This window comes from Anas acuta, chromosome 8 (assembly GCF_963932015.1).
Source record: "Anas acuta chromosome 8, bAnaAcu1.1, whole genome shotgun sequence".
In the NCBI taxonomy this organism is placed as follows: Eukaryota; Metazoa; Chordata; class Aves; order Anseriformes; family Anatidae; genus Anas; species Anas acuta.
Window position 1 is genome coordinate 26,728,628 of NC_088986.1, and position 17,293 is coordinate 26,745,920.

General features: G+C 46.6%; 1 long non-coding RNA gene across 1 annotated transcript; it reads left to right on the plus strand.

Moving 5' to 3' along the window:
• Positions 1 to 751: 751 nt before the first annotated feature.
• On the plus strand, positions 752 to 15,431 carry LOC137860152 (uncharacterized). Its single transcript, XR_011098751.1, has 4 exons — positions 752 to 1,081; positions 4,184 to 4,341; positions 4,837 to 8,043; positions 8,734 to 15,431. It is a non-coding gene; the product is annotated as an uncharacterized lncRNA (long non-coding RNA).
• The last annotated feature ends 1,862 nt before the right edge of the window (positions 15,432 to 17,293 follow it).

Consider the following 17,293-nt stretch of genomic DNA (forward strand, 5'->3'; position numbering starts at 1 on the left):
CAAAACAGTGCCTCTGAGAATCACATCGTGCCACTGAGTTTTGTGATCTGGAAGTGAGAGCAGAGGAACTGCTGCCTCCTTCCTCCCAGCTGGGCTGCAGCAGGGATGGGTGCTTTCCTTCTTCACCCACCTGCCCGCCCCACAGTCTGCCTCTGCTGGCACAGGAGCCCAGGGTGCCTCGGGTCATCTTTGCCTGACAGTAAGGCACTCACAGCACTGGGGCCTCAGGTGTTTATACATCAATCAAAAAGAAAAAAAAAAAAGGCAGATTTTTGGAGTGAACAGGAATCCTCTTTGCTCAGCTTTTTCCACTCCTGTGTTTCTCTGTCCCATAAGACTTACTTTAATCTTTATTTTTGCACAACACTTTTATGAGATGATAGAGAGAAATTAAATATTTTGGCCAGGACCACAGTGGTTGTGTGAAGGATTACTGAAATAGAAGCCTATAGAGAATCATCTTCTTTTCCTCCTAAAACCGTTTTGAATTTACCACCCTCTGCCACCGTTAAAGTAGTGAAGAAAGAACCAAAACCAGGTTTGCCAACCCCGGCACAGAAGTGAAAAGAGAGTTGGGACAACGTTGCATTGTGCACCTGGCATTGTACAAATTACAAGATAAAGATGTATATCGTTATGTACGTGTTTCCAAGTATCAGTAAAAGAATTAAATGCAATCAAAATTGGGGAAGTCTTTTCTAACATGCAACAGGTGATTTAGGTCCAGAGGCGTAAGCTGCTGATGGCTCTTGGAGGCTGCACCTGGCTTCCTCAGCAGAGCTATGCAGACAGCTGCTCCAAGGAAGCATCTTCTGAAGTTATTTTAGTTTCTGTCTCAACTTTCCAGGCGATGTCTTTGCCTTCTATCTTTGCCAGAATCGTAGCAGATCAGAGGTGTGTGTTGTTCCAGTGCAGCCAGCCATCACAAGCTTCCCGCTGCCCACCTGTATCTCACCTTCCTTTGTATCAGGAGAGCTACCTGGCTGTAAAACCTCCTGCTCGCACAGATGCATCGCAGTGGTCTGGATTTCACAGCCAGCTTCACAGAAGTTAAAGAACACCAAGCAAGTGCTTTAAAAATGTGAGTATGCAATGTGTGCACGCTGCGCCTGCTTCGTGCTTGCCTTAAATGGCATGCCATCAGTCTCACAGGTGCAGAGCGATTTGTAGGAGGGGAAATTGCCACCGACTCACAACCATAACGCTTCGCACATCGGTGGAAATGACTGATGAAGGTGCAAAGCAACAGCTTTCAGAATAGGGTCCTAAGTTATTAATAGAGCTGTGGTTTTGCTTGCTCAGGAACAGTGCAGCTGCGCATTTTTTTCTGTGTTCCAATGGACCAGTGGAAATTAATTTAATTTATTCTTTTATCTTTCTCATAACGGTGTTAATTTTTCAGTAGCTAGCACACATCTCAGGGCTGAATCCTGGGCTCTGCTTTGATACAGCTGATGGAAATTGCCACTTCTGTCTGCATCATTAGCCTAATGTTAGTTAATAATACTTACAAGTGCCTGTGCAAAACGCTATCTTCAAAGCACTTAGCAGTTATTAGCCAATTAATCCTCACAACATGCCTGTGAGTTGGAAGGTAAGTAAACACTAACATTCCCATTTTAGTAAAGGAGGAACTGAATAGGAAGATTAAGCGATTTGCATGGATTTAGTGGCAGAGTTGGCAAGAGAAGTCCTGTGCTTCCCTGCTTATGCTCATCCTTCCAGCCACACTGACTCAGTGGGAATCAAAGCCTTCACATTTATCCTCTGGAGCCTTTCCAATCACTTTAGCAGCTTTTCAGAAAAAAAGTTTGTTCGTTCGTTGTGTCGGTGGTTTTAGCTGCGGTGCTGAAGGCCTTCCCGTCCCGGCACACAAGGCACAGGGGCGCTGTCAGGAGGGAGGCCACAACTGCCCCGAAAATCCATGCCAGGCCTATCTTCAGGATGGCACTGTCAGAAGGAAATCCCGAGCCTTCCCCTCAGGCCTGTTTAAGCACATGTGGCACCTGGCCACTGCATTTACAGGATCACGTTAATTGTTTACATCACTGTTTCACTCAATGCTGAATCAAAGCAGGAGTACCCAAAAGTGCTAAGTCTTATTCTGGGACATTTCTGCCACTCTTACAACCCACAAGGAGGATTTGGGAAGCTATGGGAGCCATGCTTGGCCGCACACCTTCCTAACCAGAGGTCTTCTTCTCTGTGCCCCCTACGCTGCACACGTCTGAGGTGGTGAAGAGCCAGCGGTGGCTGCTGTCTGCCACCTGTCTGGACAGGGACATCCTGCTGGGGGAGGATCTTCTCTGCTGGCAGTCAGTCTGAAAGGGGTACAATGAGTAAGGCATTTGGCTCTGACGACCTTCGTACCTTTCAGTGTGACAACATTTGATCTCAATCAACTTGTTTCTGAGATGTGGTCACATCTTTGGGGCTCCTCCACAGCTGAGAGGATCGGTCCGTGTGTCCTGCCGAGGTGCTCAGTCTGATGGCAGAGACATTTCTGCCTTTTATTTATTCCCTGTGGCCTTGTTGCTCATCCTGGCTTGTAGTACGTGCCGAAAGGTTAATAGCTGCCACGATGTAGGAAGACGTCAAGCTGTGGGATGAGGAGGTGCACCCCATGTACAGGATTCTCATTTCCTCCTGTGTCATCTTACTCTGGTCACCTGCCAGTCTGCCTTTACCCGAATTGCTCGTGCTTCACATTGTGACGTATGTGAGAAGGATGTTTGAGAACTGAGCTCAATGTTTTGTTGAGATATTTTCCCTATTTCGCACTTGTTAATTGCCCATTAGAGCTGGGTGATCTGCCAGAAAACAGGCGACAGAGATTGGAACTATAAATGATTTTAACGCGGATTTAGCAAAAGCTTTCAGGCAGAGACAAGAGGAATTAGGACATTTGGAAAATGTTTTAGTGTTTTCTAAACAGTGTGTTGAATTTCAAAAACACTCAAAGTTCAAATGAAAACAACCAAATATTATTTACCAAAATCATGTTTTGCTTTTAAAAGTGACCTAATCTGATAAAACAACACATGAATTGTTTTTTTTACAAAATCTGAATCTTGCCTTTCAGAACAATGTTTTTGCTTTAACTCAAAATGACACTTATTTTATTTTATTTTATTTTATTTTATTTTATTTTATTTTATTTTATTTTATTTTATTTATTTTCTCTGCTCTTCTGACAGTGAGGATACTTTGCATCACATAAGAACACTTTTAGCTATCTGCATCAATCCCAGCTTTTTGGTACTTCAGCCACTAACGCCCTAATTTTGCTTTGTGCATCTCAGCCTTTAGTCCATTTCTAAGTTCTCATTTCATATCTATGTATGGTTGTTCCCATCTTTTCCCCTAACAGCTGTGCCACTGATGAGCTTTCTTTTTTTCCTCAGAGCAGTGAAAAAATCTATGTTTTCCTTGTACCAACCAAGCTGTCTCTCTCTGGTGGCTGTCGTGTCACGCATGCCGTAGGCTCCTTCCCCCTGCCTGTGTTGTGGCAGCGTGGTGACACCGTCCGGGCGCTGGGCGAGGGGGAGATGGGTGCAGCATGTTTAACTTCCTCTGCATCGTGGCACACCAACCGTGTTCTGCAGAGAGACTCACTCATGCTCCGAGATGGCTACAGGCTAACACTGCTCGTAGAAACACTTGGAAAGCTCGCAGAGCCTAGAAAGTTCACCTGGAAATTGCACCTGTGTTTCTCTGCAACCAAGAGGAGTTTACAAGGATGTTTGCCTCTGTTTGGACTGCAGTGCACATTTTAAAATTGTACTTCCAACCAGCAGTCCCACAGCACCTGCTGGCATCCTGATAGAAAGTGAAGTGGTCTGTGCTGCTAGAAGCAGAAGGACCTGGTGTAGAGCAAATACAATGGCTTGAAAAAAAGATTATCCTGATCTCCAGCTCACTCAACATCAGGAAATGCTTTTCTGGTTCAAATACATATTCAGTGTTCTCTGCTTTAAATTTCTGCCTGCTTTGTGAAGCCAGTGTCAACTCACAGTGGAAGCAGGCTTTATGCTGCTTCATACAAGTGCACAGCTGCACTTATAAATTACATCACTTCTCATCAAAGTAGGTGGTGTCAAAAATTCTAGGTTGAATAGATTGCTTGTTTTTTTCAGCTTAATGAAACACTTACTATAGCTATTTTTTTGGTGTGGATTTTCAGAGGAGTGAAGTGATCCCAGTTATCTGCCTTAGCAAGATGTTCCCGTGCTCTAGTGAAGCAGAACAAACACTTGGCAGGGGCAGCTGCGCAGGTGCCTGGGGGATGCCAGGTCAGAGACCGGTGCTGCAGAGATGTGAGCTGCTGCAGTTGTGCCAGAGGTAAGGCCAAAGACTGGGTTAAAAGGAGTTTTCAAACGCAGGTTTTTGTCCTGCAGATTTCTAGGTAAGAGGAGGAGAGGGACAAAAAAATGCAGGGGAAGGAATTGGGCCTTCTGGCAGAGGACATGGCTGCAGTGTTTAGGCATGGTATGGCATCCCGGGGCAGAGATCGTCTTCTTGTTGGGTGTCTGCCTTGCATCAACATAATGTCGCCCTCCGTGCCCCTCAGTACAAACCTGGGTAATTCATAATAATAGCAATTTTAGCAAGTGTGCAGTTTGTACTCAGTATGACCCAGTGAGTCCTGCATCCTGTTTGCCACTGCCAGGCAGAAAAACTGGTTAAAGTTGGAAAGTTTCATTTCAGTACCTGCTGCAGTTTCCTCTTTTTTTTTTTTTTTTTTTTTTTTTTCTTTTTCTGCTTTGATTTCTGACTGCCTCCAGAACAGGGAATGTGTAAGCATGCTTTTGACACATTTCTGTCTCTGTTTCCCAGGTGTAGCATCTGAAAATGTGAGCGTGACGAATGCTGCCTTGTTTTCCTCACAGTTGCAATGGCTGAGGTTGTGGTAATCTTTTTTTCACTCCGTCCAAAATCAACTGCTTCTCCTGCCACAGGCAGATGCTGTTTGGCCAAGTGCTCTCTGCCAGCTCTCCAGCTTTACCCAGTTACTGGTATGTTTTGAACAAACACAGATGAGGGGAAGTATGAGACACCATGTTAAAATACTTCCTGCCCAGTCCCTCAAAGAAAGGTCCCTGTGCAAATGCTTGACATAGAGATCATATTCGACCTTTGATCATCTGTCATTTTGTTGTAAGAAAGCATGCCATCATTTGCCACCGTTTAAAATAGACCCAAAGGAAGTTAGGGCTTAATCTTAACCTCAAACACATTGAGCCCTGTATTTCCTATCCAGCTACCCAACGTGCTATCTGGTTTCCTACACCTCAGGCCTGCTAAGTTTAGTTCCCCCGAGCCAGCTGCTAAGAAGGAAGGGAAGCTGTGCTCACCCTGGATAAAGCTTTTGCTGTCCACAGCCATCCCAGCTCCTTGCCAGCCTTTACGTGTGGGCCTCCTGAGCAGCGGACAGAGATATAAGTGAGAAACTTCAAAAGTATAAAAATACACATTTTGAATCCTTTTCCCTCCCTGTCTTCATTTATCCCATGGGTTCGTACATTTAAATTTTTGATGCCAGGCTTTCTTGGGCTTCTCTGGAAAGAACACTATTAGTTACATGCTTAGGTGTAATCATTTAACAGTTGTGAATGTCATGTGGTTAAACCATTGCTAAATTCAACACTGGAGTGTTATGCATTAATTAGTTTTATATCAAACCCAGTGCAGTCACCCAGGTCTTCTTTCATCTTAGGAAGTAAATGAATGAATATGAATATATAATATACCATACAGGAATTAGATTGCTTCACCAGGAATGCTGTTTATCATTGAAAGTAGCTGCATAAAATAGCTGTGATAAAACTGACCTATTTTCCCTTTCTATCAGTGTGATTTCTTGTCCATTTACTTCAGACAAAAGGATTTTTATCACGGAGGAACTGGCTGGTTCCTTTTTCAGAAGTCCTCTCTCAGGCCCTCCTAAAAGCCGCAGCCATGTTTCAATAGTACATCTTCTGGGGAACTTAGCTATTTATTAACTCAATTGCTCTTCCTCCCCCATTTTTTTTTGTAGAACTATGGTACATTTTACATAATTGTACCTCCTCGGTTACTGGGTCATATCTGGCAGCCACATGTCACGGCACACTGAGCTACTCTTCAGGGGACAGATTCAGTGAGCCTGTGCTCCTGCAGCAAAATGATATTTTTATTTTTTTTTTCCCAAAACCAACAGAGCTCTTGTTAGAATTTTATCTTTTTTGATGATTTACAAAGCAAGAATCTTAGCAATATTAATATCTCTGTGAAACCTACAGGACTGGGAAAATTCCCTCCTTGTCCCATCTGGCCCTATTAAACATTGGTTAAGCTCCTTCCTTCTGTTGCATTAACAAATCTCCAGCATTTCAGACCATGGAAAGAAAAAATCCTTCTGAAGGAAAGGCTTTACAACACTGTTAGGAACAGACAATACACAGAAACCCTTGGACAGGTGCAGCAGTTCAGCACAGAGACATATATCTGCCCCTGTGAATAATTCTCTCCCAGCTGAAAGACTTTTTATGGAATTTGTATGGAAGCGCTGTTTTCTTTTCCTAGCATTGCTGACAGCTTTATCTGAGTTGTTCCATTGTTTCCATAACATTATATCCTTCTACCCATGCTCAGCCCTTGCTCCGATTGGCAGCCCTCATAAATTCAGTTTTGAATTTGGCATCAGGAACCATTTTTCTGAGCAGCAGGATGAATAAAAATATGTTCACATGAAATAATCCAGTCTAACCTAAAATACAACAGACCTCTGTAGAACATATGACAAGAAAAGAAGTGGTAACTTCAAACATGAAGTGCTCTCCCGCAATTTTATTTCAATACCTGCATGTATCTCATTCTTCCCTCTGTCCCTCCACATAATAAGCTATTTCTCCTCTAGTTTTACCCATTTTAAAACAGGATAATTTATAAGTTTAAACATTGCCCTTTTTTGGTTAGGGGCAAATTGGGCCTGATGTATGCCTTTTTTTTTTTTTTTTTTAAGAAGCAGTTAAATGTGCAAAGAAGAATACAAAACAGCAGGTTAGTTTTATGGTAACTCTAACATAAATTTATAGAGCACTGTCATACAGATAAGGACAGAAAATGAACAGCATGGGGCTGTAAGGCAAACAAATGAGAAAAAAAGACTTGTCTGAAGCATGTAACTAGATTCACATTAATCCAGTCATGCAGACAGAAGAACCTGATGGTACTGCTGTATTAACCTGCTCAGAAATGGCAAAAAAATACAAGATGAGAGTCTCCAGACACTTCATGGCTCCAGAAAACTACTGTCACAAATCTTTGGTCCATTGGGACTGGTTAATGTGAAATTCAAAGCTGAAGATCCTTCCGAGGCAAAAGAGACTTCTGTGATGAGGAAGCTCCAAATACAGTGAATAATTCTAGCAAGGGGTTGCAAAACGCCCTGTGATAACAAATAGGGAGCGGGAACATGTTTGTCTGTTTATTCTCACGAACGCTGGGATTCAAAACCTGCCACACTTCCTTCCACGGCTACGCACATAAGTCATCTCACTGGTTTTAATGCAAGGCACAGTCATACTTAGCCTGGTTCAAGACGGCTAAGTAGCCCAGATTAAGAAACTTTAATGCATTTTTGCTTCAGGCCCAGCTGTGGTGGCAGTATCTAAATGATGCTCCTGGCAAAGGCAGGTTGTGAGGACCTTATATAATCCATGGGTAGGTTTGCAGTAACACCTTCGTTTTAAATCGGTGACCTTAATGCTTTGTCTGTATTTCTCTTAATATATTCAGGAATAGACATCTCCATTCTCTGGAAAAAAAAAAAAAAAAAAAAAAAAAAAAAAGATCAGCAGGAAAGCCTAAATCCATCCATTTGCCTGTCATGTGTTAGGCAAATGGTGCTGACGTTAGGAAATGTGCAGCACTTGACACGTGCGCTCTGTAACAGCGTGGCCGTAGCCAGCAGCCATCGCGTGCAGTCAGCGCTTCGCAGTGCTGACAGGATCCTGACAGCGAGCCACGGTACACCAAAAGGAGGACAAATAAATATAAAGGGTGTGTAAATGCATTTCTATATACCTAAGTGTGTACGTTGGTGCAGATTTCAGAAAAAAATAACAACACCGTCTATTCCAGACTTATGTATTATTTAAGCAACTTTTTGAGGTGTACAGACTTTTTAAATAGTTTAACAATCCAGCATTTTTTTAGGACGATTCTTGCTTTGATGGCACCATGTCGGGGCAGAGGGGCTGGGCAGCCCCCGTGTGGCAGACTGCACCGGGGGGAGACCCCTGGAGCCCTGGAGAAATGGGCAACTTGAGAGGGAAAGGAGGGCAGGGGCGGGCAGCTTGTGGCCATTTAAGACAGACCAGAGGCAGGTGAAGCCTGGGAGGGAGATGGTGGAGGCCTGTGTAAAAGAACAAGCTCAGCTTTAGTTAGCTTGAGTGTGGCTCCACCGGAGGGATGTGCAGCTTGGGTACTCAGGTTACGGTGGTCGCAAGCAGGAGGCCTCCTGAGGCGGGCTGCGGGGTTCAGCTGCCCAGCCCCGGCCTCACAGGCCCTGCCCAATCCTGAGGGGATGTGTTCTGAGTGTCTGAAGAAAACTCTGAAGAAAACAGCATCTGAGAAAAATCCTTGCACATTAATCCGTGCCCTGGGGAACGCTGAGTATTGTGTTTGAAGAGAAATCAGCTCCTGCCTCTACACTCCCAGTCACGGCTCTCCTCTCACTCTTCTTCCCAGGCCTTTCAGGCAGTTCTCCACACTGCTCTGCTAAGCGAGAAGAAAAATCCATGTCCAAACCCCTTCACCAGCCATCCCACCACCTGCACCCTCTGTGGAAGCTGCTCTGTCTGTCACAGGCAGCCGCGGCCAGCCCAGGAGCGAGCCGGGACCCTTCAGCTTTGCCTGTCCCACAACATCGGCGTCCTGTGGGGCCTTCACCTGTGGGGTGCTGGTTTAAAAAGGGTCCCGGCACATCACAGAGAGCACCGCCAGAGCTTGAAAAGGAGTGTTAAAAGATGACTGGGACCTTGGCAGGGAGTGAGGTGGAACACTGATGTGCCCATGGGATCTACCTGCCCATTAGCAAAAGGACATGAAGAGACTTCAATGGCAGGGCGGTGTTCCTGGCATTATGCTGATGCGCTGCTGTGCGCATTGTACGACATCTGTGCAGAGCCTTGAGCAACAGATGACTAAGTATCATCTGATGTTCTGTTATTAAAAAGTAGGTGAATGTGTGTGCTTCACTGAAGGAAGGAAATGACAAAATGTGGGCGACACACTTGGAAAGAACTCCATTGCAAAACCCTTTTTTCCTCTTCAGGGCAAAGGATTCACTTCTAACAACTTGGTTGCAATAAGCCAGAAATGATAAGAAAGCACAGTCATTTGCTTTTGAGTCCTTTGGAGTTATGATAGTGAGATAGTGACAGAAATTTTATGGGGCATATTTCCAGAGTGAAGTTATGGAGCGGGCAGGAGATCCCCTGCTATCTCTAGTGACAATTGGGTCTCCGTATGCAGATATGTGCCCAGCTGCACTCTGAATTTAGAAATGAAGTGTCACTCTCAGCAATGACTTTTTAAAACCTTGATTTTTATAATGTAAATCATCTCCTAACGTGACCTTGAGTGAGGCAGATCAATGCAGGACCATTGGAAGCAGCACTCGTTCTCAGCAGGAGCACTGAGTTGGGCAGCCCTGGCTATGAACACAGCAGTTGACTTCCTGGCACCAAGCTTATCCTTTTTCCTCAAGGCCCCTCTCCTCTGCTGCAGGTACCAGGTGAGCCGCTGTGGAGGCAGAGCTGGGTGCTGGAGGCCTGCAGGGGTATTTTGTGTCCTTGGGGGTATTTTGGTTGATCTTAAGCAGCAGTTTCTTGCGGAAATGCTGCAGACCACCTGGCTGTTTTGTGAGACGAGGTCACAGGGACCCCCTGAGCAGGAATAGGGGTTATGCGTAGATCAGTCCCTAGCATTGCTGGGGCCAAGAGGTTGGAGGCTGAGCTGGGGTGATGTGTCAAGCACAATGCCTGGTAATTGCTCACAAAAGGCTCTTGCTCCCAGAGCTAGTATTTTAAATATGTGCAGGGAGAGGAGAAGCTTTTACATCTTTAATGCTATTGTGATCATGTATTGTGATCACTTCTTTATGACTTCAAATATTCACATGAAAAGCACAGGAAATAACAGAAATGCAAAATAAGCTCAAGAAACTTGATAACCTGTGCATCACTGTAATTTCCATTATTTCCTGGATTTGCTTAGATCACAAATAGTACAGGAAGTGCTTTTTCTTGTGGTATTTTTGCTTCCCCTCGCAGCAGAGCCAGAGCATTACACAACAACATGAAAATGAGAAAGGGATCTGTGCTGCTGATGGCCCAGCTGTGGCGTGCTGGCGTTTGCTGCCTGTGGCAGCCCCCAGCGTGGCAGTGGTGGGCGAGGGCTGGCAGCCACGCGGGCTGGCAGCATCCTGGGCACTGCTGGTGCCACAGGGAAGGGCTGCAGGGAGTAGGATGTGGCAGGGGGCAGGCACAGGGTGAGCACTGACATCACTTCTCCTCTCTCCCCATTATTTGAAGCCTGCAGAGAGGGCACCCAACCAGAAGTGTTGCTTTGAAGCTTTAGGCTAGTTTTACAGTATCTGAATGAATCTACCCGCCTCCCACACATGGCCTAGTGAACACCCAGAGGGGTTTAGCCCGTTCCTCAGGCGTCCATCATCATTTCGAGACATTTGAGGTCTCATTTAGAGAGGTGGATCTCCTGTAACCTTCTTGCAGCCAGCCTGCATGCTGACCAATCGACATTTTGTGGGGTGAGCCAGAGCGTATGCATTAAATCCTACATTAAAGCTCTGCTGATAGCATTATGCTTATTAAATAATACAAACATTTTTCCTGTTTGCCAAACAGTGGGGATCCCTAGTGCACACTGGGGAGGTATGAACTATAAAAGCCTCTATTCTTTTTTAATTAGGCCATATCTAATTAAAATGATTGCCTGCCATTACTAGCATTTATAAAGTATTTTCCAAATCAGCATGACTCATGGGTCTGTACGGAGACAGATTGCACCGCAGCCTATTTGGGATGTGTTTGCCTTTGCCATGCAATTGTCCTTTATCATCACAGGCAGGCAGTGTTTGTCTGAATTATCACGTAGCGTGCGTTGCTAGCCTTCCTGGCCTCCGTGGTTTCTCTTTTTAATGAACTGATTAGCATATTTTGCATACATATGAAATCTGGGTTTGAGATCCAGTCTGGGGCTCTGAACGGACAAGTTAAGGCACAAGTGGAAGCAGGACTGTCTTTAGAAGACGCTGGTGGGGAATTTAACAGATGGAGATGACAGGGTACTTCAGTAGTCAGCTACTGAAATCAATTTGGAGACATTTTCTGCCCTTCTATTACCATGAGTGGGAACAGGAGCCATTGCCTGCCCTTCAAGCAGCCCACTCCAACTCAACCCTGGCTGAAGCAGAGACTGCTTCAGGGCGAAGAGAGGCCCCTGGCCATCACATGGCATAGGTTGCCACTGGCCACCTCGTCAGAGCCAAGGCTAGCCAAGCCAGCACAACTTGCCGTAGAGGAGCTGGGTGTTCCTGACAGGGAGAGAGATGCAGAAAGCCAGCCTGGAGGGATGGTCTGTGGCCGTGGGCCGTGGTGGGCATCGCATCTCACGCGATGGAGAAATTAGGGAGGGGAACCAGCTGCTGGTGTCCGCAGGCAGCCGCTGCCTCCTGGCTCAGCCGGGCGAGGGACGCGGCACTGCTGGAGCTGGGACAGCCACCGGTGGCTGTCATGAGGACATCGGGTTCAGAGCAGCACTTCCAAAGGGGTCAGACACCCTTCTCCTGGGAGGTACGCCTGCATCGAAGGATGGTGTGGGATGGAGCAGGATAAGGCCCGTGAGGGTCTCCGCTCCCCACGGGAGGCAGGCAGCAGAGCAGTGCTTCAGCTGGGGGTCGGGCAGCTGCTCCCCTTCCCTGCAGACCCTGTGCATTCCCTCCCTTGTCTGTCGGCTCCCGACACAGTGCTGCAGGGTTTTGGTGCACAAGGTGGTGGGGGTCTGAGGGAAGGGGTGCAAGAGCAAGGTGCTGCATGGGGAGAAGGAACGGCAGTGGGAACTGCTCACTGAGCTGCCGAAAGCAAAGGGCTCAGCTCTGCAGGCGGGGAGTTGAAGCTGCTGCTGGTGTCAGTGCAAGTTTTGCAATCACACTTGAGCTCCTGCTCTCTTTCGCTTTCACAGCTTGTAATTTTGGTGAGTTTTTCTTCCAAGGGTTATTACAGTATGTGAAACAGAGGTCTTTTGCTATTATTGCTTTTCCTTTAGGTCAATACAGCTGAAATGATGCGTGAGAAGACAGAATTAGGTTAAAATTAAAATCTTACCATACAAATGTAAGTTTTTAATATAGGCTGCCCATTTGAGATTATTGCATCTTTATTCTGAATGCTGAACATGATACAGAGTAAGATGTAATAGCTGCTCTGTGATCTGGTAATCTAAAAGGCGGTGTCTTAAAAAATAAGCAGTATTTTCAGCCTTATTTTGTAGGTGAGGAACTGGGACACAGAATCAAATTACTCCAATGTCATGCAGACTAGAAATTAAAATGTGTCTTGAATTTCCAGTTTCGTCTTAACCACAAAAACAAATTTTCTCTCTGAGTGGGGTAGTTTGTTCTGGATTTTAGAACATTTCTCAAACAGTCCCCAAATATCTTAAAACTCTTGCTGTGGGTGCCCAGACAGCTAGCTTTATGGCTGCAGCTTCTTCTCCCATTGCAGATCACAATATAAATTCTCTTGCCTCATGCAGGACAGCCTTGGCGAAGAGTACTTATTTTCTTCACTGTACCTTGAATTGCATTTGCATGCATAATCTAAATACTATAGTACTATTTCTGGTGCTACAACAATAACAAAAACGCCCTGCTTTTTCTCCTGCCAGCAAACACCTTGGTAATTAATGTGAATGCAATTATTTGTCAACTGCCACTTACATGGGCTTTTATGGGTCACTCTTGTGCTCTTTTTCTTTCCCTTTAATTACACGGTAAGGAAAGGAGAAGCTGAGGTTGTACTTGGGACAGGGCTGGCAGCGCCAGCTAACAGGGATGAGCTCTGGAGTCATGTTTTCCTGTTGCAGAAAACAAAACCAGTCGGTGATCTCATCGCTAGGCTGGGTCTTGCTGCCGTGACTGACAGCGCGGTCATCTCGGATCTGCTGCTCGAGCTGAGACCTCGCCAGGACTGTCGTAATGAAGCTGTGGATGAGCCACCTGGGCTGGCATTTCTGCTGTGTCCCACTGGAAGTTAGATTTACCTTCAGACTTAGGAACGCACTAATTGCACCTCTAGAGCTGAACACAGCATCCTGGGCAGATTTGGGCATGGGCAGCTCTTTTCACCCAGTTATTACAGCAGAAGGCATGGGGTTAGATTGCCCGGGTTCTATTTCAATTTCAGTAATTTGTTTCTAATTTCTTAATACAACAGCATTACTCTGGGCACCCTAAGTTCTCACAGGGAAAGAAATGGGAGGAGAGTGTTAAAATGAAATGAGCAGATAACAAGTTTATACTCGTTTCTTGTGCTCTTTCCCTCGAGCAATTGCAAGAGACAGGAAATTGAGCTAGACGGCCCTTCGGTCTGATCTGAAAAGGTCATTCGCCTGCTTGCATTTCACAAAAGCGAGCTACCTCACACAGGAGGCAGGGGTAGCACAGCTTCGTCCTGAGCTGAGCATGTGAACCCGCAGAGAACTCACACACCAAAACACAAAAGCAAACGGAAAACCTGATTGTTTGGTGTAAGCTGGTCTCACCAGTTTTCAGGCTGCCCGAGCACTGTTTCCAGAACGAGCATGCCCCTGATGGCAGAGGATTTACCTCTCTCTGGGTGCCTGGTGCCCAGGCAGGGCGGTGGGCGCAGCACTTCCAAAGGCAGGCGGCTCAGCTCGCCTGGCACCGCTCCGCTGCTTCCCAGCAGCGCTGCAAACACGGAGCTGCCCGAGATCGAGCGGGCTTTGGCAAAACTGAGCCGCATCTGAAAGGGAAACGCTGCCAGAGCAGTTAAATATAGCCATATTCATTATTTCTGGCAGCTCCTGCAGCATCAATTAAACAAGGATTTACATTCCCCAATGATTTTAGCATAATTTTCACTTTCAATCTGCTTTAAGTCCTAACTATGCAATCTATTAGAAAATGGTTGCTTCCCCAAGTCATTTAAATTAATAGGTAGTAAAAATGAGTAAAAAAAAAAGTTTTTGAAATATTTTTTTTCCCTGTAAGAAATCACTTGTATATGTGCTTTTAGCAAGATCTTTTTAACTGAAATAGCACGTGCTACATTTAATTCGGTTGCTTTTGTTTACTTGCTGTTGGATGCTAGAGCCACTTTCACCCTAGCTCTTTATTGTTCAGAACTAAGGTAGGAAAAAATGTGCTTTTTTATTATTTTTGTTTTCCCAAGCCAGGGGCACAGCTGGACCACAGGTGGGTGTTGCTGTGTGACCATCCATTGGCAGTGCCTGAGAAGCACAGCAGCAAGTCAGTTTCCCAGACGCAGACACGAGCTAGGCAGAGGTGCCTTGCTGCGCTCACTTGTTAGTGCCACGGGCACCGCAGTGACAACTTTGCAGCAGTGGAGCTGGATTTTCACTTTTGTCCTCATGAATGCTGCAGCTCCCCAGTGTGTCATCGTCACTGCCCTGCACGAGCAGAAGTTGTACCGGTGTTACAGCCAAGCAGTGCCATTGTCTGTGCGTGAAAACCTTGTAAGCAAAATTTCCATGGTGGAAAGACATTGTGTCCAGCACCGGGACTGAAGGGATTTCTGTACTAGCATCCACCAGGGAATTCAGGATGGGGGAGCAAAGAAGGTATTGAAAGCAAAAGGGCTGCTATGTTGTAGCATCGTTACGTTATACCGACACTGTGGAAGGTGATGTGGTGATCAATAAACACAGCCGAGGCGGCTCATTCTCCTTCCTTCCACGCACTGTCTGCACTGAGCTGCCATTAATAACAGCGAGCTTCCGATCTGGTCAGTGAGGAAAGCACGTCTCTGCGAGCAGGTCCAGCCGTGCAAAGGGCAGAGTAACTGAGCCGATGAGAGAAAGGAGCCCTCGAGCTGGCAGCCCAGTGGTAGTGTTTGAGGCAGTCTGACAGAGGTGACGGGACAGAGCAGCACTGCTCCTGCCCCTGACATTCTGCACTCACAAACACTTGTGTCTGTCAGCGTGCCGGGGGAAGGACAGGACAGCCTTCCTGTGAAAAGCACCGCATCCTATGTACAATTGTACAAAACGTACATCTCCTGAGAATATGCAAAGTGTGTGTCCACAGGTAAAAGCAGGTGTTTCACACTGGCTAATAAACACATTCCCAAGCTGTTACTTCATTGTCGTCTACACTGACCCCCCAAAACTCACACGAATAATAACATGTTTGTAAAAATGATCACATTTGAGTCAGTAAAAGGAAAAGGATGCTGTGTGACATTGTAAAGTGCGCATTTGTGCGGTCTCGCACCATAATAAACTAAATCTTCAAAGAATTTGTGCTACAAAAATAGTCACAATATCTTAGGAAGGGGCATCACGTGCCTCTCTGCTCACTAAGCACCAACATGCTGCTGGGTTATTTCTTTGGGGAAAATCTACAAACACAGCACTCGTTTCCTTTGTAGGTATGCCTGCCACCCTTTGTTCTTATGCAGCTTCTGATGGCATCAATGTGCTGCTATCTCCTGAGGTGCACCTCCTTTATCTTTGTCAATAGATTCGCTGAAATACCCAAAGATGCTAGTGGTGACAGCGAAAATAATAGGCTCCCTGAATGCAAAACAAGACCCTCTCCTTCCTGACGTCGGAGCACTCTTCCATGGAAGGGCCCAGCTCGGCTGCCCTGCGTTTGGTGGCGGTGCCCAGGCAGAGGCTGCGCAGCCTCCAAGGCCAGACACTGAGCACAGACCAACCTCAGGGTCTGCTCCCCAGGCAGCACTCCTTACAGCTTCAGTAGGTAACTGCTGGAAGTACCCAAATGGCCGTTTCTTTATGTGCACCACGGGCTTTGCTTCACCAGAATAGCTCTTGAGGGTGAGAGGCGTGGGCAGCCCAGGAAGCCTGGCTGTGCGCTGGCGTGACAGCACTCAGTCCCTGCAGCCCCACAGCCAAAGGGCAGCTCCTGGGGACCAGGTACAGCCCCGGCTTGGTCCTGAAGGACAATTGTCCCCACCTTGTGTCCAGCACATCTCCTCCTGCCGCAGGTTCAGGCCAGGCTGGCAAGCGGCAGCCTGTGCGCATCCTGGGAAAGGTGTGGGAACCCGCAGGCAATGCGCAGGGGACACCCCGCCAAGGAGGATCTCACTGAGAAACGCTGCCTGTCCACAGCGTGTCCTCCTTCTGTAGAGTTGGGGCATGGCGACATCGGGAGATTGGCCTTCTGAGAAAGCTGAAGGCAGTCAGCCTGTAAGACAGACGCCAGCATTTCCGCAGGACCCATGCAGCTACACGTTTTGTGCCTGCGCTGTTCACTCACCTCTACCAGCTGTCTCTTGTTTATCTGTCCGTGCCTTTTTGGGAATGCTGATTGTCAGCGTGGGGATTTCTCTGGAGAAAATTTGCTGTGATTGTAGGACATCAGGAAACCTTTTTTTTTTTTTCCTGTGGAAAGATGAGGAAATTTGGCAAACACTGAATAGCCTGCTCCGATCATTTGGAAGTGTGACTTTGGGTTTGTTTCCTTTCCCTAAGCTATTTATGCAGCACACGTTTGAAAGCAAGCTGTGAGCATTATGTAAAGAAATCTGCTAGCAGGCAAGCTCCAGGAGGAGATCTAATATCTAATTTCAGGCAGGATCTGGCTGAAAGCAGATCACGGGAGGAATTGTTATACTACCCTGATTGACCTGAACCTGAAGCTTCCCAAGTCACAAAAAATTAGCATTTAATGCTTGCATTTTCATGCTACATTTCTGCCATGCTGAAAGGCATTTGCATGCGTGGCACCAGACGAAACCCCCACTGGGTGATTTGAAATCATTTTTGTCATCAGCTGAAGAAACCCAGGTGAACATAAGGAGGGGCGAGGAGGCTGGCTGGAGCCTGCCAGCGCCTTAATTGCCACGAACTGGGCTGCCCCGTCCTGCTGCTGGGCTGTGGCGAGGCAGAGGGAGAGGAGAGGGAGAGGAGAGGGGTCTGGTCACGTCTGCCCACTGCGGGGAACAGGAGTGAGTTTAAGTTCTCTGTCTGCAAATGCTCCACGTAGCCAGAGCATGAGCTT